Source organism: Danio rerio, chromosome 13, assembly GCF_049306965.1.
Source record: "Danio rerio strain Tuebingen ecotype United States chromosome 13, GRCz12tu, whole genome shotgun sequence".
Classification (NCBI taxonomy): Eukaryota; Metazoa; Chordata; class Actinopteri; order Cypriniformes; family Danionidae; genus Danio; species Danio rerio.
In genome coordinates, this window is record NC_133188.1 from 38,731,460 (window position 1) to 38,758,397 (window position 26,938).

General features: G+C 36.4%; 1 protein-coding gene across 3 annotated transcripts in view; it reads right to left on the reverse strand.

Moving 5' to 3' along the window:
* LOC101882067 (uncharacterized) overlaps positions 1-16,921 on the reverse strand; it is a 180,420-nt gene extending 163,499 nt beyond the window's left edge. For 2 of the 3 annotated variants that reach the window (XM_073920161.1, XM_073920157.1), the window contains exon 1: positions 16,804-16,921. The gene's annotated coding sequence lies outside the window, so the exon portion shown is untranslated. Of the gene's footprint in view, positions 1-6,371; positions 6,568-16,803 lie in introns of all 3 variants that reach the window. The other variant, XM_021480880.3, reaches the window with a different exon arrangement.
* Between the last annotated feature and the right edge of the window lie 10,017 nt (positions 16,922-26,938).

Genomic DNA, 26,938 nt, shown 5'->3' on the forward strand with positions numbered 1-26,938 from the left:
ACAAATCTTGGCATGTACCAAACAGCTGAACTACAATCACTGAAAGAGTGGGACTCTGTCAGGTTTCCAAATGAACAATGGTGGATTTTGATTGCAACGTGAACACAACATGGACCAAAGACCTCTAAATAAATAAAAAATTGGACACTTCCTTAAAAAAAAGGATAAAATCCTTGTAAACATGTTTTATATATATATATATATATATATATATATATATATATATATATATATATATATATATATATATATATATATAAAACAGACACAATGTTGCCCATATGAGTGATGTAAACAAAAACAATGGTCTACACGTATTTTTCTTGTTTTACATTGTTTTATTTCTATAGCTTCCAAGAGTCCAAAATGAGCCACATATTGATAAATAATGTTTTGATAGCTGTTTTAACATGAAATTATGATTGAATTGCCTCTTGTTACAATTATGAAATAGTTTGATAACAAGCAGGAATTTTTTATGGGCCAATGACATGACCACAGTGATATGGTCTATATTAGTGATGTCTAAAGCCGGTCCTGGAGGTCCAGTATCCTGGAGAGTTTAGCTCCAACCCTAATCAAACACACCTGAACCAGCGAATCAAGCTCTTACTAGATATACTAGAAACTTCCTGGCATGTGTGTTGAAGCAAGTTGGAGATAAACTCTCCAGGCCACCGGCCCTCCGGGACCAAGTTTGGACACCCCTGGACTATACCAAGGGTATATTAATTCCATGGAGGAAATTAGCTGCATGTCCTTTGAATAATCAAATGTTTTTCTTAGAGCAAAATCCTTAAATACTTGCAAAAATATATATTTAAGACTGTTTGTTATATGTACAAAATATCAGATGTAGGACTAGTGTGCACCATGCTCAAGTCACAAAACCATTGGTTAGTTTGGGCTAAAACCATCTTGCACAATAAAAGAAAATTTAAAAGCACTTTAAAAGCACTTTATTTTTCTGAAGCAGCAAAATTTATAATTTACAAATAGCAACAACACTGGCTTTAATTGTTCAGTTTATTAAATAAAGGTGTTCAAATGATGTCAAATGGAAGTTACAAAATCACCTTTAAAGATTGTCATATTGTAATTTTTGTCCAAACTTATGCTTCTCTACACATGTTGGACAGTTGAATTTTAAATGGATGTAAAAAGTTCAGTAAAACTAATTTGTATGCAATTGACCAATATCTATATTGGTAGAGAAAATTGCCCGAAAGCTTTTTCTCAAAATCTGCATCAACCAAAAGAGAAAAAAAAATCATATTGGTAAATCCCTAAATAAATTCTAACAAACCTATTAATAAAATATACTGTTTAGTATAAACTGTATGCAGGTTTGAACCAAATTAACACAGCAAATTTGGTTGAAAACAGCTGAAGTGAGCATTAAATGTTCAAAACAAAATAATCTAAATGCAAAAATATGAACATGCACAATATTTTTAAAAAATTACAATTAATTACTAAAAGTGCAATGCAAAAAATTGCTGAAATAATTTGCTTTTCACATCAAAATGTGAAAAGCCAAAACATAAAGACATGCTCAAATTAAAAAAAAAAAAAAAAAAAAAAAACATAACGGCAATTAAATTATAAATAAATCACCTTATTGATTTTGAATAATCCACCTTTTTAAAACTTGCAATGCCTTATGCCTTAATTTAAAAGGCTTTCACCATTAAAGTCTTAGTAACCAAGACAACTTGCAGTGAATTTCATTGAATCTACATTACTCCTGCCTTCATAATGTTTCCTCTAGGTTTGTTTACACTCTAGTTTCCACGTGTCAGTCACTAGTTACACCTCTTAATGATAACACAAGCAATAATTGTTTGGGAAGCAATGTGTATTCTGACATATTTCAGGACAAACCCAAATTTAGACGACAACAAACCAAAATATTGCACAGTCTCAAGCTGGCTTTACACATTGATCGGTTGGTGAGCATAACTGAGGTAAAAATTTAAATGTAAAGATAATCGCTGACAGACAGGGAACCTGAGGGCATCTGGTACAACTGTATCCAGTTGGCTTCAAAAAGGACTCTGATGTACAAATATATGTATGAATCTTGGACAAAGTCATTTTCCAGCATGTCTGAAGACCTTCATTTTTTTCTACAAGCTCTTCCAGAAGAACTACCCCCCAATCATCAGAATTGCATGTCCCGTTTGCTCCATGAAGAAAAAGTTACTGCTCACCTGAGAGATGGTCATTCATCACTGCCGTGCTGCAGAACAGACATATGTGCACAAACAATCCCCCTCGGCCGTAAAGAGCAGGACATTCAATAAGTTAAAAACCTCATCTTGCAGTCAGCAACCCCAACAAATCCATCTGACCCAGGGAGCCAGAGGCATCTGTACCTCTTTAATGGACAGAGCAGATGGCTGGAGCTACCGGTGCTACACAGGTTTAGAGCAGCAAAGGTAACCCAAACAATATAGTTAAGACACATTTTCATGCTTAACACTAAATGTATGCATTTATAACTGTATTATTATCATTTGATGTAAACCCATGCAATAGCACACAAGAATACAATCATTCAAATGTACTGAATTAATCATGTGACTAATTCATTTTAAGCAAACATGACAAATGAGTTATGACGGAGTACTCTTCGTTCTCACCTTGGAGTCTGCCTGGGGGAACATGTGTCAGACACAGTCATCTTTCTGATGGGGGTCAAGGGAGGGTCCAGGGACGCTCCCCTAGGAGGACTGACCTTCTACAGAGTCAATCATTTAAAGAAGGAAACTAGAATCACTGTGGCACACACAAACACATTCCTAGTCATTTACCAATTTGTTAAAACTGATGGGGCACAACGCAGATCCTTGACCAAAAAGAAGGTCATTGAAAGGGAGGGTGAGAACACAAATGCAATATTTCAAATGCTTTAAAAGGCATTTGCTTAAAAAAAAAAAAGAGAGAGAAATACATTCCAAAACCTTCTGCACTGCCGACGGTTTTCTAGTCTGAAATCAGAATATATAAAATCAAACATGGATATTACAAAAAAATTATAATATTAAATAAATAAAAATGATTGAAGTGCCAAGAGAAATGTTGAAAGATGTTTGAAATGTGTGAAATGTTGAAATGCTGCGGGTAAATGTTAAAACTATTTTATCTTCACATACCAACTAAAAAGGCTGTGCTCATGTGTGAGGTGCTGAAACTGAAACACTGGCCAATTTACTATAGGAGGTTTTATGATTAATTTTGACCAGCCTGATGGCCAATCTTCATTGACTGCACATTCCACTAGTAAGAGCAGAGTGTGAAGGTTTAATTGGCAGAGTAATAGCATAGTTTTGTTTAAAATATTGCAAAACACACAACATTATTGGTGACATATCAGAGTTCAAAAGAGGACAAATTGTTGGTGCACGTCTCGCTGGCACATCTGTGACCAAGACAGCAAGTATTTGTTATGCATCAAGAGCCATGGTATCCAGGCTAATGTCAACATATCACCAAGAAGGACAAACCACATCCAAGAGGAGTGACAGTGGGCGCAAGAAGTAGCTGTCTGAAAGGGATGTCAGGGTGCTAACCCCAATTGTATCGAGAGAGAAAAAAAAAACATAAAACAACATCTGTGCAACTTACTGCAGAATGAAATGTGCACCTCAACTCTTAACCTCGACTGCTACAGCCAAACTTTTGGTCACTTGTGTTAATGCCAAACATTGGTTTCAATGGTGCCAGCAGCAAAATCTTGGGCTGTGGACAATGTGAAATGTATTGTTCTTCGATGAGTCCACCTTCACTGTTTTTCCCCACATTTGAGAAGGTTATGGTATGGAGAAGCCCCAAAAAAGGATACCACTCAGACCAATGCACATCCATAGTGAAGCATGGGGTGGACTAGTAATAGTTTGGGCTGCAAAATCATGGCACTCCTTAGGCCCAATTCTTGTTCTAGACAGGCACATCACTGCCAAGGACTAATGAACCATTCTAGAGGACCATCTGCACCCAGTGGTTCAAACTTTCCATCTTGAAGGCAGTGCAATGTATTAGATAATGTAATGGATGATTATGCACCATTTCACACAGCAAGACTAGTGACAGAGTGGTTTGATAAACATAAAAGTGAAGTTGAACATCAAAAAACTGGTGAACATCTCATATGGCCTGCACGGTCACCAGATATAAATAATATTGAGCCACTTTTTTCATTGAAATGTTTTCCTCCACTAGCATCACGTATTGACCTGGCCACTATTCTGCAAGAAGAATGGCTTAAAATCCTACTGGCCACTGAGCAGGACTTCTATCAGCCATTCCCAAGACAAATTGAAGTAGTATTGCTATATATATTCTTATTGTCAATTTTGATCAATTGAATGAAATCTTACTTAATTAAGATCTTACAGGGTATTGACGACACTTGACCCAGAACCTTTTCAATAGTAGCATATTATTAGAACTGTGGGCTGTTAGCCTGACAACATGCAAAAAACAAATCCAATGAAATCAGCTGTGAGTGAAGCCAAAAATTGTTACAAATCAGTCACCAGTGAGGTTGGGAAGCTGCCTTAGTTTTGAGGACAAACCGCCACTTAAATAAGTCTTTAAACACAACAACAAAAGCATTTTTTGGCTTCTAAAAGAACACTGCCTTTGGTTTTACAAAGAATGATTACTCCGTGATAGTCGGTACTCTCTGTCAGCATGTTATGACCTTACTAATGCAACTGTATAAATTAAGATTATGAAAGAATTATTCAGCTTTGTCTAGCAATTAAAGACACTCACGTGTGGCTTTCCAGGGCAGGCAGCCAGACTTTCGTCTGCACCAGCCCTGGTACTCTTTCATTCTTTGCACGCGCCTCTATTCGTCCTCCCTAAAACATTTTTATCAGAAAGGAATGTTAGAATAAGCCACAGAAATCTGTCTCCATAGCAGGCAGTTTTCTGGGGTTGAGCTTTTCTAAATGTCTGATGAAGATCCTGCAATTCGGGTTATTTTACCTACAATTGTCATCACTAAATCACCTTTATTTCATCCAAAGCCAATGAGGTGTTCATGTATGTTCTGAAAACAAAATCAAGATAAATGTTTTTTTTTTATTTTCTATGAAATGTGAAAGGTTTCTTTCCAGCTGATGAAAGTCAAAACAACATCAAAAAAGACATTAAAATTTAAAATTGATTTGATTTAATTTACTATCCTTGGAGTGAAAACAACATCAAATTGACATCCAACATTGGCATGAAAATGTGACACCAATATTAGATGTCAATTTGACATCTAACATCTAAACGTACATCAATATAATTCCGATAGTGCTAGATTAGACTCTGCTCTGAAGTAAGAGCTAATTTTAGTTCCCTCAAATGGCATTTTTAGTACTTAAATCATTCTCAGTTACTGCAGAGCAAAGATCCCAAAAAATGAGAACCTCCGCCAATAGTTCTAGGAACTGGGGCTGCATGAGTTTTTCTGGGACATATAATGCGATATGAAAATAATTTAACAAGATGACTAGAATTTTACATTCATGATGATTTGGGATGATTTGATTGGCATAATTAGTGCATCTGCGTAAATTGTAATAAACAAATTACAAACATAAATTAGTACAATAGAACAATGCTACAAATTAATTAAAACATTGCTTTACGGTTTACTGTGGATTCTAACAGTCCTGATGTGCAGAAACCCAAAAATTAAAATGTAAAACAACACTGAATAGTCTTTATTGAACAAATCATTAAATGCATATAATATTTGTTAAAGCCAAAAACTATAATGGTTTTAATTCACTTGAAATCGTAAAAAGGCACATGCCTAAAAAACATATTCAATTGAAACTCTTTCACTGCATTAATGGTAAATTTTGCAATGACTCCGCAAATTATGTGTTGTGAACTGTGGTTCCTTGTTAATTATAATCCCAACTATTGCAGATGCCACCATTGCAATACCAATGCTGAAGTGACATATTTTGCAGCGCTACTGTAGGAAACATTCCTCAAGTGCAAAAGCCCAATCATCAGTGCTCACTAGGCTTTCATACCACAGTCAAAACACAAACATTGATGTGTCAAATCGCAAAGTCTAGCCATGAAGATCAAAGTCCAAATATCTTAAATTTCTACAAAAAGCATCTACATACTGTATAACTAACAAAACAAATCCTTAACCCGCAGCCCATACTGCAAATGTGATCTCATTACGCATGCATAGGGAAGCACGGCAGCAATGGTAAATCACAGATTTTATGTATATGTCTGAGGTCTGCCAAGCAGTGTGAGATACCATGTCTGAAAGAGCACTCCACACCTCAGTGGGAAACCCTAACTGATGTTTAATTCTTGGGTTTTGTGGGTCAGGGTCGTACCTCCCTGTAGGATCTGGCAGCTGGGGTTGGCAGCGAGCCAGTGGAAGGTGGTTTCAACACGGGTCCACCGCCAGGCTTACCACTTCAATCACATTCCGCCAGTCGCTTAACGGCCCACGACAGCTGACATATACCATGCTGCTGTCTGCTGCAGTGCTTACTGCTTAATAGACCTTCTTCTATCATTCGGCAGTACCTGCAACACAGAGAGGACAGGTTTTCCTATTTTTTTCCTAGAGGTTATTTTTAGTAGACAGTCATATTTTTTTTTAATATACACAGATATAACATCTCTTCACAGCGCACTCTAAAAACAAATACAATAAAAAAACTGGGATTCCGTACCATAACCAAGATGCATAAAACGAAAAAGCTTTTACAATGCTTTGTTAGTTACAAAACATAATGCAGCATGATATGATAATTCTGGTTTGGCTGTAATAAGCCATTTATATTTATAGCAACTTACAAACAGTAAAAATGGCAATTTATGAAACAACTTGATTATAACAGATCTCAAAATATTATTATTTGTCTCCTTTTCCTACATATACTATAGTTTTATAAACCTGATAACTGGCAAATGGCGAAGAGATTTAAATGCATAACATTTAGGCATTGCAGAATTACAGACTAAAAATGCCAATATGTTGCAATACAGGCTCATTCTGAAAACAGAGACCTGTAAACATTTCTGGAGATCGCCAGAAATGTAGCTAGAAGTATGAATGGCTGCATTTCTTCTTTAAAACGAATGACAAGGGGCGATATGATGCCATTCCTTTTCCCGTTTACTAGCCGATCGATTACCACGTGTGGACAGCTTTCCCGCTGTTACCAGTTTGTCCAGTAGCTTGATATGTACGTTGGCGGATTTGAGAGGAGCTGACGATGATGATGAGTTACCAGAATTGCTTTTTAAAACTGTCGGTTGGGTCAAGGAAAGTGGGTGGGTGGGTCAATTGGTGCTTTTGAAAATGCTATTGGTTGGGTTTAGGGAAGGAGGAGGGTTGGTCAGTCGATCAGTCAGTCAGTCAGTCAGTCAGTCAAGATTTACGCAAATAGAGCAAGCGCGAATGGCACTTCCAATAAAAATTTCAGATTTCAAAAAGCGAACACAGTGGCCTCCGGTGGATTCATGAAGACAAAAACTGCAAAAAAAACTTAACTCCTGGGACGTATTTGGCGCTCTCCAATAATGTATATAGCGGTAAGTTTTCAGAATGAGCCTGGGTTGCAAAATATCAGTACATTACATTTGACTAAATACTAATGTTTTATATTTTTTGTAAAGACATTGTGAGATCTGTTTAACATAAAAGTTATGTATTCCACTAAAAGAGGTAGAGTTGAACAACACCCATTTTTTTTTTTACAACAGTTTGGGACTATAATAGTGTATACAAAAAATCAAACACAGAGATTCTAAAAAAGTCCTTTTGTATTAAGAACTACTTTTTAATGCCATTTATTTACACCTGCAGCTGACAGTCAGAACAGCAGAAACCTAAATTTCTAGATTATAAGGCTGAACAGCATGAAATGCCATGAGTCTACAGAGATTTCCCAGTATATCTCTGTTGCAATCGGGAGATTACAATAACCATTAAAAAAAGCCACACTACCAGATTACAATGGTATAAATAAAGCACTACAACATACAAAATAGAGATCACCTTAGAATGCCACTTACCTGTTTTGTAGTGATTTGATCAGCTGTAGTTTTAAAAGGCCTTTCTTGCATTCTTTTTTGCCATCTAGTGACGGAACATCGACCGTCTTTGCTCTGCTCATTATGACAGGCTGATGTCCGCCAAAGCGCTGAATCTCCGAAATTATAATAATTTATAATGGACACTATTCTTATAGGTAAACTGCATGGATGCAATCTAAACAACCACATTCTCGTCTAAAAAAGACGAAAAAAGTACATCATGTTGTCCAACAGCTGCAATATTTGTCAAACTGTAGTAAGTTTATTAATCTGCTGTTATGTGGGTGGAGTAATACACAAGGGTGAGGAGGTTGTACGAGTGTTATTGCAGAATATCGCACAGCTATCAGCAAATCAGATTCGAGAACCAGACAGAACTGTTAGATATATAAATTAAAAAATATATATATAAAAAAACTACCAAGGGCTACAAACAACTGTATAAATAATAAAGATAGTATTATAGTTTTAAAATTATTTATGTTGATCTATAACCATGTAGTTTAATCATGCTTATATATTCCTAGTCGAATATGATGGAGAAAAGTGCTGATGTATTTTCCTCAACTCCAAAAGACTTCAGACATTGGTTTAAAGTCTTGACAGAGCCAAAAGTGGTGTGTTTGATTGCTGAGGTGTCAGTTCTGAAGCAGTGGGTGAATAAGCAACATTTCCCTCCACAGCCAGGGCTCTTGTGTTTAAAAATACTCTATTTCACAATCCTCCAGAGTGCTGCACTGAGGTACTCGGCTACGTTTTCCTTCTGTCTGCAAACGTAAGCATTCCTTCGGCTTACATTAAAACTACAGTGTGTGTAAGTGAAGCGAAACCGCTATGTTACTCTGACAGGTCAGATTCTGCTTGTTACTTTCAGTTAGTTCAGCACTAAACAAAGAGGATAAGTGGCCCGACAGAGCTCTTCTGTATCTCAGGAGAGATCCCCTGGATGCATTCCTTGAAAAGCTTTGCAGAAGCTCAGCAGGGGGGAAAACACACAGAAGCCAACTATACGGAAAAAATACACCCCGACAGAAGAACTGATAGCCAACAGACGTTATTAACCTTTGTTACAGAAAATTGTGATCTGGCACATCGAGTTACAGTACACTCCCTTCAAATAGCAATTCATCTGGACAAGAATTACTGAACTGGAGATGCTTTTAAAAAAAGCTATTCAACTCAACACTAGCTAGTGCTCACGCTCAATAGCACATGCAGTGCCTCTCAAAGTAATCTTAAACTCCCGATGAGATTTATATGCATGACTTGGCCACTTCAGAACATATTTTTGAAAGTTCTGGATGAGGATAGTTTGAGCTGGAAATTTACAGCATTGGCAATGGAATCGAAAAGACATAAATGATCGTCAAAAAGTTTGCCATATGATTCAGTACTGAACGCTGTGCTGGCTATCAACTGGTATTGTTTATCATCGCCGACTGTTTTGCTCTTTGTGTTTTTCCAAGTGGCTGATGTTTCTTATCTTCTCATCATGCAGAAACAAGCAGCAAGGAATGAAACTCTTTGGCTGCTTACAGAACATCTTTGCAACACATCTGCATGTACTGTGTGCCATCAGTAGAACCTAAAAAATCCTGATAAAAATAACAGAAATGGCAATATGCGTCTCACATTTTACAAGGCCAGTATTGTAGGGTGGTCCTGAAAGTGTGACAATCATGCGCACGCTACCACTGACTGGTTTGCAACTCCTGGACTGAAAATACTGTCGAGTGTATTTTTAACAGCACTGATTCTGGAAGTACTTTTCCCTTTTATTTTTCCCATAGAGATTTTTAAAATGTCTTTGGTAAAGCGTTTTAAGATTGAACAAAATAAGATGATTTACACCATCATAAACATTGATTTGAAGCAAAGAAGTATATGAAAATCCAGTAAAAAGACAGAGGTACAAGAATAAACTAAACTTTGATGAGCGAAAAATTTACAATCTCATGAAGAATATATGTAATACATAGAATAGATCTATAGCATGTCTGCAGTATATTCCTGTAAAGCCCACTGTTGCAGAATTCTAACACATTTTTTAACAATAAAAAAATGCAAGCACATTTACATGATTAATAGGTTCTATTGTGTGTTCCCATGATGCGATTGGACAGAAAAAGTGTTTAAAGGTCTGGTCATCCTGCCATGAACTTAATCTACCACCAGTTTTCTCACTAAGCCGATCTCTCTTTTTTTGCAAGTTTGGATTTGTCAGGATTTAAGTAAATAAAATTCCTTACATATTTTGCGTTTATTACAATGTTTCAAACACATACATATTTAGTTATTTTAGAAAACATTAATCCAATTTGATTTAGAGCCTATTGTCTATTTTGTAATTCTACAACGTTGTGTCAGGGTGGCAGCCTGTTGCATTGTTCTGGTACAGGTGTGAATGGTTTTGAAGGTGACCCTGTTAGTGCTCTGGGGAGATGCATGTGTAACTTTTAGAACAATAAGTAGAGACCATAATAGGCCACTCAGACAGTATTGTTTGAATGTAGTCGAACTTCGATTTGCATTTCCATTTAAACTGCATTGAAATTGTCTGAAAAAGTTAGGAAAGTTTAATTTACTTTCATTTGGTCTTTAATTGGAGTCTGGGGAGCTATGGTTTTGGCTAATTAATTATTGCTACTCTCTGATTAGTGGAATATTCTGTTTGGTATCATGGGTAATATAGTTTCATTAATTTCAATACTAAAAACAATTGTTTTTGAAAATAAGTTGAAATGTCAGTGCCAATGGCGTAGCGGTTAGTGTGTCGACACATGGCACACTTATTAATTTTGATTCTCACCTTGAGGTCCTTCCCCTCTCTCTGCTTTCCATCCTTTCCTGTCTATACTCTCTACTGTCCTATCAATTGAAGGTGAAAACCCTGAAAAAAAATATTCTACAAAAAAGATGAAATAATATGAACAGAGAGGTTGAACAAAAGTCTGTACAATCAATTAGCAACATCAGACCAAACAAGTTGTCTGTCCTTAAGGGTTTATCAATTATTGTTAATTTCCTTAAGGAGAAAATACAAGTTTTTTGTGTTCAGGTCTGTTGCACTATGTTAAAGACCTGAAGTTGGGCATACTGGACAACCTTCCCATTCTCCACCACTTCCATAGCCACAATTAACCCTTATGGGTTAGGTCTGGTTAAGCTGAAAGTTGCACCAAACTGGTCACTGGAACCCTTAAAATGTAACTGAACCACAGGTTCCTCCAGGAGTAATGTGCATGAAGACCACTGAAAAGGTGCGTCTAAGTCCACTTCCAAACAAACACTGATACGGTCGATTGAAATATGAATGCGACACAGACCACAAATATAAAGGAAGGATGGAATGTCCAAGAATAGGACCGAGAGAACTAAACTACATGTGAAGATATCCTTTACTTTTTTCTAAAAATAAAAAAATCTCTCAAGATTTGAAATTAAAGGCAAACTTTACAAACTATTCTTCTTCAAAAGCTTTATACAATTCACACCCCTAGTGATGATGGCACAGTACATATGTATTATATACAACAGTAAGATTACTGAAATTAAAGAAATCAGCTTTATTTTTTTATTATAATTCTATGATTATATCATATTATTCAATCATATGACTATGACATTCTGCTGGATCCTCACTTAAGTGCTGAGAATCTGCAAACCACAGTGGCAGACGCCGCAAAATCCCTGCTTCTTGAAACCATTTGTGGTCTAAATGTGCTGATATAAGCATCAATCAAATGCTTGTTTTGCAACCAAAAATATGCACCAGGAATACATGGGGTACCCAACAGTAAATGTACCACTTAATGGCAGACTTCTAACCGCTTTTACTATCAGACTCCATGTTCTCATTACTGTCATATCATTATTGATTACTGATTGAGCAAGCCATGTCATAAAAGAAAAACATATGGCCATGACAGAGCATACTTCTGGGACAATGACATGTAGGAGTTGAACGCAGTGCCCTGCAGAGGTGGCATAGACCGTCCAGGTTCCCTGGCTTTGTAGGAGCCATTAGCACAAGAAAAGGCGACCCACAGAGTACATAAGGAAAGCATGCAGCTGTGGTCCCACAGCTCAATGGACACTACGCCTTCCATTAGTAATTTAGACCTGGGCAAGAAAAAAAAGAGGGGGTGATGAATAAAAGAAAGTCTATAAACTTCATGGGTTAATCCCGCAGAGGTGGAAGCTATTATGTGAAGCATAGATAACGTACCAGAGCATATGGAAAGAATCAGTGAAAAAAAAAATAATAATAAAATAAAAAAAATAAAAAGTGTGACACTCACACAAACACACACGCAAACAGACATGCACACATTATCTGCATGCATGAGAAGAGTGATTAAGAGCAAACATTAAACTTAATGTCCAAAAATTCATACAAACATTAACAAAAGTTATCTGAATGCAATCAGTAGTTCAAGCGTACCATCCAAAACATTCAGATTTTGTTCTAATTTTACCTTCCACACACACACACACACACACACACACACACACACACACATACACACACACACACACACACACACACACACACGAAACAAAAGCGTGGCTCGCTCCAGCACTGGAGCATGGCTGGGGAAAATCTCAGTTTTCAGACTGGGATGCTTCGAGTTCCAAAGGGGCGTACATGAAAGAAAGCCTGCGCAAGGAGAGTGCCCAAGGATACACGGCCGTGCTCAATGTGAGGACAATTTAGGCCTGATGGAAAAAGTGGGATCAAAGGACCGAGCTCCATAATTGCACATTCCCCAACTAACACCGTGCCATCTGAAGAGCGAGCCAGACCTCCAGTCTCCTCAGAGAAACAACTACATTCATTCCTTTTTACCTAGCTGAGCTGCACTCAGGGTTAGACACAAAAGAGTGGGAGGAGAATAAAACAGAGAGGTAGGGAGAGAGAGAGAGAGAGAGAGAGAGAGAGAGAGAGAGAGAGAGAGAGAGAGAGGGAAACTTTGCAAGGGATGACCAACAAATAGATATCCCAATAGTTAATAAAGGCAAACAAGCAGGTCACAAATAATCATTAATTGGTTTTCTTTTCTGCCATACTAGAGTTCTTACAGAGATTTAGGGTCCCTTTACAAAACACCCTTTAAAAGACATGTTTTTTAAATGCATGTTTTATGCAGTTGGTGAAAGAGAGAGAGAGAGAGAGAAAGGAAGACATTTTCGGGAAAGCAAGTCGGGACTCAAACTCAGCATGCCTAAAGCTATGTGCTACATGACTTCCTATGAAGTTCTCGGTGCTGACGAAGTGCAAGTGTTTGAAATTTTTAAATGATCTCTGAGTTAAAAAAAAAGTGAATTTGTGAAATAAATTTAGTGTTTCCCCCACCATTTTATTAGGAGGGCGCCCCGCCCTCTCAACGGCTGTACCCACCCCCTTTAAAGTCACATTATTGTATTATCTATATAGTGCCAGATCACAACTTTTTTTAATAAACAAGGTAAACAGCCGTTTGTCATATCTTATTTACACAACAGCATGTCCTTTCTGTTCTGCGCTCGCATCACAGCAGCTAAAATATATACAGATGCAGACATCGCGGAACTGCCGGGGGACTAGGGGAGACTTCTCCCGCCCGGTTTTCAAATGTTTCCCGCATCACTCCCCTCTCATCCCATGCTGTGACGCAAGCGGAGCTATCTCCTCTATCTAACGTTAGTGTCTCATCCAACCTTATGACCTTTCCTGGAAGCTCTGCGTGTCTTCCGCAAATTCATACCGGCTCCGTGTTCCCGCAAAATGAATTAAAATACCCGGAAATCAAGGCGACAAGAGTGAATGAGCAAAAGAACAGAACCCGAGAGAAGCAATGATGGCCTAAGCACTACATTTGTTTAGTAAAATGATAAAAGAAGTAAAGATATCAAGTGCATATCCCCTTGTGTCCATCTGAACAGTCACGTTTTTTAAGTTTAGTTAACTAAACTTTTAGTTTTTTAAGTTTAGTAACTGTTTGTACTCTAGTAATTGTTTGTGCTCATTTAAAAGAAAATTAGTTGTGTTTAAAATAAAACATGCAGGATGGACATGTTTATATATTATTAAGTGTATTTGTCTGTTTAAACACACACTCGAATCCCAAAGTGTTCTGCACTTTTGCTCTTCTTTAAATCGCGTGTCCCAGAAGCTGATCTGGGATCAGTTTATCATATGGAGCGCATCCGTCAGTCAGCGCTTATACATGCATTCACTGATTCAGAGGTTGTATATGAAGGGCGACGATTGACAGAGCTTTAAAGAATAAAAGTAAATGAAGACATTTTATATAAATTTCAGCGTGCTTTCAAGATTAACAATATGGGAGAAATATGGGAAAATACATAATGATAGGATGATAGTGGGATAGAATGGTAAAATACGGGAGAATCCCAGCAAAAACGAGACACGAAACGAAACGAAAAACGAAAACATCTTTGCATTCCCTCACAAAACATATTTGGAAGGGAATGCAAAAACGTTTCAAAAACCCATACAGTTTTTTTTCTTCCACCACCATCATGTCCATTTCGGGTCTCCATAATTTAATGCATATTTGCTAATAAAAAAAAACTTTGTTTTAATACAGTGAAAGAAAAAGGAAAGAGATTCAAGTTCAAGTTTAAAAATATATCTGCTTTTGTGGTTTGTGAAAGAAACAGCACGTGGGTCAGTAAGTTTTAGGGTGAAAAGTTCTTGTAAGTTCATTTGCAGCTTTTTTGAATCAGAGTGTCAAGACACATCAATATGGCACCATTATGTCGTGCATCAAGTCTATCGCGTTCAGATTTATGGAGATATACATTTAGGATGGGTGGGGGACCCCTTGGAAATGAAATTCATGTCTGGCCTCGGTGCAGAGGCAATCATGGGGAAAACGATTCTCTTCAGGAGTTCCAACCAAGCCAAGACCCAGAGGTCATTAAAGAGTGTTTTTAGTGCATAGAAGAATGAGGAAAAGAGAAATCAGGCCACTCAATTTGCCATGCCAGCATTTTCTCAGTTTGGCCATAAATTATAAAAAAATAAAAATAGTTATACCTTATAGAAGTTACAATAACGAAAACGCTACAACGGAGTTCCCATTGTTTCCCTCTCTCTCTGGATCTTTCAGTACTGAACTCTTACTATCCAAACTAGCAGACATCTCAAGTGACCTGAAGCCAAGTTTTGGTTTGTGCGGGTTTTTTCTGCTGCCTCTGGTGATTAGTGGAGATGTTTTGAAAGTGCACGTCCCCTCACACTCTTCAGAGGTCGACTCTGACAGTCCACAAGTGCTTGCTATTAGGATTTGCTTGGTTTTATGTTGCGTCTAGACGTTAATAGTTGGTTTGTGTTCGCTCTCTCACCGACTCCCATCCTTCTGTGTCCAACAGATGAGCCCCTCCTCTCCTATCCCAAGCCAGACGGGGAGAGTGACGGTTTATGCTACTAATGAAATAAATACACACTAGCGAGTTCAGTCTGTTGACAGGATTCCTCTGGGTGGATGGAAACACATGAGCGATAAAGCCAAAATGTAATTTGTGAGGTTGAGGGACTTTTTCACATTATGACAAATGTTCAATTCTACTACGGGAATCTATTACAACAAGATAAGATCTGTTTTTTTGGTCTAAAATTTTATAGTATAGTGGAGAGAAAACAGGAAATTATGTGAAAATGGATCAGGGAATGACACTACATAGATCTCAACTTGTGTTTCCCATATTCCCAAGCACCAAATCATGTTATGTCTGGTTATTATTTTTCCCCTTACTCTTGCAAGATAGAACCATGTTTTCTGCATAGGTAACCATGGTAATACTACAATGTGGAGTAATAGAGGTAAACAGTGTCCACCCTGCTTCTAACAACTTTGCATCCGAAATGTTTTTAATACTCATTTTTGCCACAAAAACAAAAAGTCATTTTCTTATAACCATAAACCAGATCAACCAACATTACAAATTTAGGTGCCATATACTGCATTGGTTTAACTTGTTCTTTAATATCTATATAGGATGTTTATGGCTTCGGTAAGTTAAAACAAGATCTCCAGAAATGGATTTATAAGCTCAATTATTACTCCAGAAAATTCCCATATAATCAGAAGGTCCATGATTGACCATATATGGCTCGTTTTGTAATCTCTGCTCTGATGCGCAGCTCATACAGACACAAATACATTGCATGGTGTACGCTGTCCATAATACCCAGCTGACTGTATTCCATATGATCTTTTATACATCCCTGTGATCATGCTTTGAAATATAACATTTAAAATGTTCTATTGTAATTTATATTACCCTTGGCTTTATTTTTTGTTTCTCTTTTTGTTTTGCTTTGCTCTGTTGTCTATTTTTGTTGTTATAGGATACCTTTTCTGTATATATTTGTACTCTTATTGAACGTTCCAAAAAATAGTACTGAACACAGAAAAATATAAACCCAATCACAGTAATGTTAACCTATTTTGCCAGATCTTTTGTGGATAAAGGCTAATTTATACTTAAACTTGACAAAAGAGAGATAGAGATGTATGTATAGCGTTGTATTTTTGTATTTTGAAGCTATAAAACACAGCCTGGAATTAACATCAACCTCTGCATGAAAACATGACACTTGAGCTAAATGATTTGACAAGATTTAGCAGTCTACAAATGTTTGTTGAAACATACGCATCAAATTTCATTTTAAAACGATACATTGACAAAAGATGTAACTAAACATACCTCATGCCTCTTCAGTGTGGAGACGAATAAATATGTAACCTGTAAATCTTCCATTTTGAATCCTTAAGGTGAGTTTGAAACATGCCTTGTGCTGTTTTTGCCGAGCACCCAGTAAACTATTCGGCGCTCGCAATTTCAAAATAAAAGTCCCACATCCATAGTAAGTGAAAAAAAAACGCTTAAAATAACTTAGGGTCTTTGGGTATATGCACAGCTAGTGTTGTTTTCAGCCAATGATGAACATCCGGTGAAAGCTTTATGTAACTTTTTTAAATGTTGTAAGGTTCATTTTACAGTTTTGATGTCGCACTGTTATCCGCTTGTTGAGTGTGACGTCACGCGGAGCGGCTTCCGGGTCCAAGCGCTCTATTCAACTGAATGGGGAGATTCATGAAATGGTAATAATAAACGTTTACAAAGCGATTTAATACTTTCGAAAGTCACGATCACAATATATATGTCCATGCCTAATATCCGATGGCAAGAAAGTGATTCATTGTTTTATAAATTGTAAAAATTTTGGTATTTGTTATGCAGCAAGCCCAGAGATTGTTGTGTACACTATGATTTTATATAAAGTTAAATTTAATGTGTGATAGGAATAAAACGTGATCATAAACGAATGATTTCTCCACTTAAATGAAAAGCGGCTTGGACCCGGAAACAGTATTACATACGTCACAAACACGTCACCACTTAACAAGCGGATTAAAATATAATCCGTTAAATAGACTTAAGCATTCATTTGGGTATTAAAGCATAAAAAGAGACGAAAGACCGTTTAAGCTCTGAAGCCGTCATTAGCAGCAGGTAAGCGCTGAAATTCAATTGAAAATATTGGGGTAAAATTAGTTTCCATATTTTAAAGACAAAGAGTGGAAAAAATATATAATTTAATGCAGTGCTTCTTGTTTGGTCTGATACTGACTTTATTTCGTATCTCAGCCAGGCAGGAAAGATCACTGTTTTTTAAAGAAATCAGACCTCAAACGTATCAATTTTGTATGGAATGACAATTAACCAGAAGCTCTGGGACTGGCTGACTGAAATTAAAAGTATGTGTGCATACAGTATACCCCATTAGACATACATTCAATACATCCACCATACATACATCCACCAGGGTTTTACACTCATTTACATGAGAACGAGTAAAAGGTGGTGTCTGAGGCTCATAGTAAGCCCATTTTCATATACTGATCTTTTATTATTCTACTTTGCCTTGGTATACCCAGATTTTCATTATAGGACATCTTTAAGGAAAATAATTACAAGTCCACAAGGCACTGAAAAAGACAATTTAGTGTAGAAATAAAATCAATAGTAAATAAGTGACTGCAACATAAATTTGTGGAAATTGTATTTTTATAATCAGAAATGACTATGTTAGATACAATTATTTAAAAACTTGACTGAAATAACAAAGGCTCATGCCTTCAACAGAAAAAAAACTGCACACTTTTCTTTTATATAAAAGTAGGTGCATGTATGAAAAAGACGAAGTATAAGTAAAAAAAAAAAGCAACAGATGACCAACTGCTTTCAACAAGATTCTGAATTGTGCATCTGATGGACAATTTAGAATGACATTTAATGTTTCAGGCCTTAGGAGAAAATGTATGAATGGCAGTAAAGTGACACACTGACAGGCCACGTGACATTAACATCATGGTGATTCTAATAATTTCCTTTATATTACACATGTTACTACTATATACTGTACAGCATACTTTCTTAGTGCTCACAAAGTAATCATTTTTCAGAATAAGTAACTTTTTATTTGGAAAAAGAAAAGAAAACATTTGAACGCCATTAACTTTCATTGCATGGTCAAATATTTACAGAACAAAGTCAAACACAATATTTTGAGTGAACTTTACCTTTCTAAGATAAGATTTCTCTACATCAAAAGGTTTGGCCAACATAGGACAGTCATTAAACTTGTTTTAAAAGTTTAGACTTCTTTCATGAGACCATAACATATTTCCGGCTAATACCAATAGCTGATGTATATGAAATGGGGTTCATTGTCATTTCTGGTGATTCTACAACAGAAGAGGTTCCCTTTTCTCCCAGGCTGTGTTGTGATGCCCAACTCTGATAAAACCCAGGCCTGGGAAAGGCGGTCGGCAGGGGGCCTGACTCTTTGACCTCTGCATGGCCCCGGAGGTTCTTACACACCTCAATGGGACAATTGTTCAGCTGCCAACGTTTTCGTTACTGCGGAAGTGCGCACAAATCATTGGTTTGAGACAACTCGGATTTCTCCTCGATATTGACGTTAGAAACAATGCGTCTCATTATTACTTTGTGCTAAAGTCCATTCCATAATGGACTTAACTTGATAGCCGAAACCAGCTTTTCCTTGGTGGATGGATTGGCATTGGAAAATTGTAGCGGCAAAACATACCAGACAAAACTTTTTTTTTTACTCTCCCTGAATCCCAAGTACATCACATCAACAGATGAGAGGTAACTAATACGTTGTCTCGTGAATCCTGGCTTCTCAGGAGTCGTGAGAAGAGCGTGTAGGATCTTGGACAGGTCAAGAGGTCTAAGGTTTCCTGTTTACTGATGGAGGCCGGAGCGAACCTGAGACGCATCTCATCTGTCACAACTGTTTGTCCGGGCTACCTGCGGATTCCCTTTTGGGACTGTTTGTAAACAGATTAGCATCACTTTCAAACAGGCTGTTGGGAAATACTTTCCTTGCTTATCAGAGCACCTTACCCACAAAAAGAGCACACAGCAAACACAGCTCAGTGTTGTGTGATTTAACAGGATGTTTATCAGAGTTTATCAGCTCAAACGGAGATGCTGCTGCAACAGACCTTTGCTCAAGACAAAACACACTGACTAAGACAAATGTCTGTAAAGAAAGTTACAAGTTACAAGCTGCTGCCAAAAACTGAACATTTCAGAAAGGAGAAAATATATTTTCCTTCACCTGTAAATAGGTAGCTTGCTGTTAATATAGTGGAAATTTTTAAAAGGGTTAATTTCAAGAATTGTTGTTTGGTATTTTCACACAGTTGCATACAGTCAGGTTATAAATCTAAATCCTAAAGAATATGCATGCTTATAAAATGTGTTCATTAAATACAATTACTGGCCTATATTTTGACATTTTTATCCAATTTAATTTAATGTACATCCATTTTGTGATATCCAGTGTATCCACTGAAAATTGCATTTATTTGTTTCTGGCCATGTGGGAAAGGTCATCATGGCATAGCAAATTGGGTGGCCTAATAGCTCTTTTCCATATTCCTGTATACTGTACACGAAACTGCATTTTTTTAGGGATTTTAGGTGATTGTAGATTTTGATTTTAAATGAGGCATTATCCAACATTCACTTTAGTTCATATTTTTAAAAAGTACTATAATAATAAATAAATACTATACTTTCCCCCTTTTTTTTTTACTAAAGGTTGTCACTGTAGCTGCACTGATGTTGATCGGGGTTCAGAACAATGAAACTGCAAGTCAGCTTTAAATTAAAACTGTACCATTTGTACTGTGCATTACAGAGAAAACAAGTAAAATGTCATGCATTGTAACAGTATGCACCAAAAAAATCTAAAAAATGATTCCTGTTTTAAATACAAGCTCATTCATATTCTTTCTTATATTATTAAAGTAGACCTATTATTAGCTAATTTGTATTAGTCTGACCTTAAATATCAGAGAACTCTTAACTCAAGTTGGAGATGTATAACAGAGATTAAGAGAATGAAAGTGAGAAAAAGGCAGATGAAACGTTTTTAATGGCTTTGCTCTGTGATGTAGCTCATCTAGAGAGTGCTAATGTGTAAACCTGACCCCGTGGGTCTAATTGGAGAGGTCCAGAAGGTCAAATGCCTCCCTAACTGTTATGATTTGTCACTCTTCACAGATGGAGTACCTCCGGAAACGAAAGGTCCTCTCTTTATCCACCAAGAGAGTTCATATTATAACATACACAGCAAATATTCTCACAATGATAAACATTTTGCACCATTGATGCCTACTGCTGGAAAAAAACAGAAACCTTCATACTATTTCTGAAATAGTTTTAATGATTATAGTAGAAATTGTAGTGGTTTCAGTGGTTCTTTGGGTCTCTAGTTTTTCTTCTATTGCTAACATTTTAAAACAAGTAAATCCTAATATCCTAAAACCATTATGAAATTATTAAAAAGTACAATTTGATAGTTTGTAATGATTTAATGGCATTTGCAGTAAGAAATCATTAGAAAATCTGTGATGATTTCTACAGATTTTTTTTTTTTTTTAGTTAAAGAAAACGAAAGGTTCCATGAACCATATTCACATTAAAGTAGCAAATAAATTATGTAAACAGCATTTTAATGGCACATTTTTTCATACAAATGCACAAATTATCCTCAGTTACATATAGCCTGCAGTATTGTGGGATTCTGTAAGTCATGAGGAGCAGTGAGCACATCCCTTAAGCATCTGAAGTTGTTATGCAAGAGAAAAGTACTTTTTCCATACACTACACTAAAATTAACACCAACACTCAGCTGTGCACAAAGAAGCCAAAGCAGGACTAAACCTGCACACATGCTAAAACACCAATACACACCAGCCAACAAACACACACACAAGTCAGGTGGACTAAGAACAAACAAGATTTTACTTATTTTCCCCACAATGTGTTTAAATCTTTCAAATGCACTTAAAAATAATTCCTGCTGCTTGTTCAAACTGCTTTTAAAAAAAATTAGCATCATGAGATTCAAAATGAGATTCATGTGATGAATCAACACAATCCTTTAAGGTTTTTAGAGGGGACAACTTAATATCTTTATGTTCAATCCACTTACACTTTAAAAACAGTCAAGTTAGCTTAATCGATTTGTGTTGGGATAACGGGATTGTGAGGAACCCATCATTTTATTCTGTGTTTTTATAGGGTAATTTTGTGTCTTAATTTGGCCATAACTAGCAGAATGATTTTGGTGACAAATTTTATTTTGACTTAGTTTTACTACCATTTTGTTATGTTCTGGATGAGAACATCCACTAAATTAAACTGCTGCAAAAAATAATGAGATAAATTTTTTTCTTAAATTTTTTTGCAATCTGTTAATCAACCTCAGTCCTGATCAAAACAACTAAATTGTTTAGAAAATTACATGATTTTAACTCTTTAATTGCCAAATTCCTAAATGGTGTCACTGATTTGTAAAAGAAAAAACACACTAAATTACATATTTTCAATATAAAAAGTAATTGTTGACTGGATTTTGTTTAAGTCTTAGACATGTGAAACAACATTATCTTTGATGCATTGTTTTTTAATAAGTTTTCCTTAGTTCTCCCTAATTTACTGTTGGTCGCTGTTTTTGTCCCATTGACTTCCTTTATAACCACATTTTTTTATTAAAAAACCATGACACCATATAATCATGCATTTTTGTTTGTTGGTGGTTTTCTTTGAGGTAAACTTTGTCATTTTTACTGTTGACTATCAGTTGGCACGAGTAACCATTTAGACCACAGGTGTCAAACTCAGTTCCAAAAGGGAACTGCTCTTCACAGTTTAGTTCCAACCCTAATTAAATACACCTGATCAAACTAATTGAGTCTTTCAGGCTTGTTTGAAACCTACAGGTAAGTGTTCTGGAGCAGGGTTGGAACTAAAATGTGCAGGGCTTCGGCCCTCCAGGAATGGAGTTTGACACCCCTGATTTAGACCATTTAAAAAAAAAAAAAAGATTTTATATGAAGTATATAGCAAGTTAAAGTGTGTGTATGTGTGTGTGAGAGTAACCTTTATACACTAACCATGATGTGTCTGAGAAAAACAAAAATTAGCACCTCAGCTCTCAGAACTACATGGAGTAAACAAAAACAACGACTGTGTATTTATGTATCATCAAATGTGGTTATATTGGAAGTCGATGGGTCAAAAACAGCCACCAACAGTAAATTGGTAAATTCACCAACAGAGAAAAATAAAACAATGCATTAAAGCCAATCTTTTTACTAAGTGTTCACGTTCAAGACTGTGATAAAAGGCTAAAGAAAATCAGCCTAAAACTACTATTTATGTTAAAAATGCCTCATTTTGTGTGTTTTACACCAAATCAGTGACATCATTTGTAAACTTGATAATTAAAGAGTTAAAATCCTGTAAGTTTCCAAACAATTTTGTAGTTTTGATCATGACTGAGGTTGATTTACAGATTTATGAAAAAACAAAAATAAAATTTTTATCTGATCTATTTTTACAGCAGTTTAATTTAGTGGATGTTTAAAATGTAAAAATATGATGATGTAGCATTATTTTCTCAACATTTGAAATATGCATTAATGATTTTTTAACTTAAACATTAAAGTTGACACAAAATCTGTTTTTTTACTCTTGGAAATCCATCTGAGGAACTCAAGCTTTACACTAGATATATTGGAACTCCACCAATTACCTAAGAGCACTCAGCCTGATCCTCCTTTAAGTTCCCCATCCATCTATAGTTAATCTACAGCATTATCTCCCTTTCCTCTTTGTTAATGAGGTTTGTTAATGATTCTTTTTTTGGTGGTTATTAGTTTCTGATCAAGAATGTTTGCCTGAGAGTGCTTGGTTTGTTCAGGAACATATTGGTTGGTGGCCTGATATAGTCCTGTTTCTCAACCCTGGCAGATTAAAGCAAACACCTTTCATAATAAAGTTACAATGATCCATAATTCTTTCAACCATAATGCTGTTTCAAAACCACACAAGTAGCTTAAAATGTCTTGGGCATTTTTAAAAAGAAAGAACAAAAAAAGGTTTTCATTGTGCAATTTTAATGTGCTGTTCCTTATTTTCAAAGGAGTGATGTGCTAGCCAGATCCCCCAATCTGTGCCAGTGAGTCTCAATGCCATTAAATTCAAAATGTCAACATTTGAGCGGTACTGCATGCACATATAGCGTCATGTTGCACACTGCTTCTCATAATGAGCGCTATAAATTAGTTGAACTCCTTGACCTGTGCTGCGTACCCTCTTTCCTCTCAATCTAAGATCTACAAATGGGAAAATTCCAGCTTCACGACGGACACCAAGAGCCAAAAACTCTTTCTCAGTCTGAAAGCCCAGCCCAGTCTCTGTACCAGTGGAAGTCTGTGAGGCCTGCTGCTAGCCTTTTCAACCACTCCACCTACTCCCATGATGCATTACTCAACGGGACTTCCCCTAATGATCAGAAAACGAGAAAAAGGAGGAAAAAAAGCCAAAGGATGAGGCGCTGTCTGGCTGTGTGTGTCTGCAAGCGGCAGAAACAAGGGAAACTCTATTATAGTCTCTCTGCTGCTGTGAGACACTTTTTTTAAAATGTATTTGCTCAATGAATAAACAGCGGTGAGACACTATAGCCTATATTAGTTGATCTATAAAAATATGATCAGTGCAAATATACTCAAATTCACTACAATAATCGAGACAGAACAGAAGGACATATGATCATTAAACCTGGCCTCTCTGTGAAACATGTACTGCGTTTTACTGAATATTACACTGTAAAAAAAAAGTCTGTTAATTAACAGCTTCTGTATTTTGTTTTTCTGTTTTATGGTTGTGATTTGCATTATGGGAGTTTTATCTCTGCTCTATTGACGCTTGATGTTGAAAATTCAACACTGCAGATTAACAATGTCACTTTTATTGGCATTTTAGTAGTTTGAGGCATGTGCTGCAATTTCTAATAAAACTTTCAATTAGCATGGAACACACCGGAAATGTATCAAGGAGACCAAACGTGGTCATAAAGGGATGGACATGGTTTGCAACAATACTGACACAATGCTCTACTGGTACTAGCAGGCCCAAAGTGTGCCAAGAAAATATGGCCCACACCATTACACCACCAGCCTGAACCGTTGATACAAGGCAGGATGGATCCATGCTTTAATGTTGTTGACACCAAATTCTGACCCTACCATTTGAATGTTGCAGCAGAAATCGAGACTCATCAGACTAGGCAATGTTTTTCCAATCTTCTATTGTCTAATTTTGGTGAGCCTGTGTGAACTGTAGCCTCAGTTTCCTGTTTTAGCTCACAGGAGAGGCACCCGGTGTGGTCTTCTGCTGCTGTAGCCCATTCGCTTCAAGGTTGGACATGTTGTGTTCCGAGATGCTCTTCTGCAAACCTCGGTTGTAGCGTGTGGTTATTTGAGTTACTGTTGCCTTTCTATGAGCTCAAACTAGTCTGGCCATTCTTATCTGACCTCTGTTATCAATGAGACATTTGCGCCCACTGAACCGCCATTCACAGGATATTTCCTCTTTTTCAGACCATTCTTTGTAAACCCTAGCGATGGCTGTGCATGAAAATCCCAGTAAATCCGCAGTTTCTGAAATACTTATCAGCCCGTCTGGCACCAACATGCCATGCCAAGTCACTTAAATCACCTTTGTTCGCCATTCTGATGCTCGGTTTGAATTGCAGCAGATGGTCTTCATCATGTCTACATGTCTAATGGCATTGAGTTGCTGTTGCAGTTGGACAGGTGTATCTAATAAATGGCTGGTGAGTGTAAACAGAACACCATGGGGGATTTAAAAATATCTGATGCATAGGGCCAGATGGAATCAGCGGACATTTTTTGCTATTTCTGCGCGAAGTTTGGTTAAAATCTGCGGATTTTATGCAGAATGACTTTAGGAGCATCATAACTAAAACTTTAATATATGAAATAAAAAGTAACACCTTTTTAACTTGTACTTAATGTTTACAGTGCAAATCCAATTAGATCCACATTATTTGGTAAACAAAGCAAGTCTCTCATATAATATATCTACTATAAAATATTACTTTACAAACTATATTAAAGTAAACTATTGTAAATAAATCATAGAAGTATTTTCATATTAGTCGATATTATTACTGAATTAATTAAAAAACTGAAAAAATATGAATTACAAACATTTACACAAGTAAATAAACAGAATCAATGATGGGCTAAAAATCAGCAAAATTCTGCGGAATTTGTGTGGGCCTACTGATGCATGACTGTTAATGTGTCTCTTTGCTGCAATAGTCCTAATAAACTTTAGCTTTACTTTAACTTTAAACCCATTTTTTTTTTTTTTCCTCTTCCTGGTCAACTTTGATGTCATTGTTTTCAAAAAGTAGCCTTTTTAAAAGTAGCCAGATTTGCCTATCCACAAAACAACACGACAGGCAGGATCTTGAGATTTTATTTTCACTCTATAACTCCTTATTCAAAAAGTTCGTTTCAGGACACAGAAGATGCCAGTGTTGTGTGGACAAAGGGTAGAATCTACATGATCAAACTTGTGGATTAACCTAAATACATTCCCGTAAAAAAAAGGGCCTCAGTTTTGTTCTAAAAATTTTAATGTTTATCATCATTTCCATTTGTTTTATATTTTTCTTTCATTTTTGAGTTCTGACTACTGTAATATTTCATGTAGAATAAGGAGAACTACAACATACTTTATTATGTTATAATGTTATTAACTATTAAAGTATTAGTTTTATTTAGAGCTACAGCATTGGTCGCTTGTCATGAAATGGTGTTAAAAATGTAGGATTTTCTCTTATCAATGCATTTCACTACAACTTCTAGTTAGGTGTCATTTACATTTCAGAAATACTGTATTTAACTAAAAGCAATCAAATAAATCTATTGAAAATAGGTGAAAAAATAATTAATACCAACAACAACAAAAAAAAAACTTAAATAAATTGACTTAGTTAATGCATACCAATACCCAGCAGGCACACAACATCAAAAGACATTAATACTATGTTAGATTTAGGTTGTGATGTCAGGTGACCAAAATTCAATGTCTAGCCAGAGTCTAGGTTATTCTGATGTCCAATAATGACTTCAAATGACATTGATATTTCATTGATTTTAGGTTGTGTTAGAAACAGACCAAAATCCAACGTCAAGCCAACATCGTAAACCAACGTCATATTGATGTCAAATACTGACATTTATTGGTCAGGTATGGCAACCAAAATCCAACTGATAGACATCATAGTGGTAATGTCCACACAAAGTCAAGCTGTAACATTATTAGACTTTGATTTTTGGTTGTTTTTGAGGATGCGTTGGAAAGTGACCAAAATCTGTCTGTCGGACATTGTACACTGACATCAGTTTGATGCTGG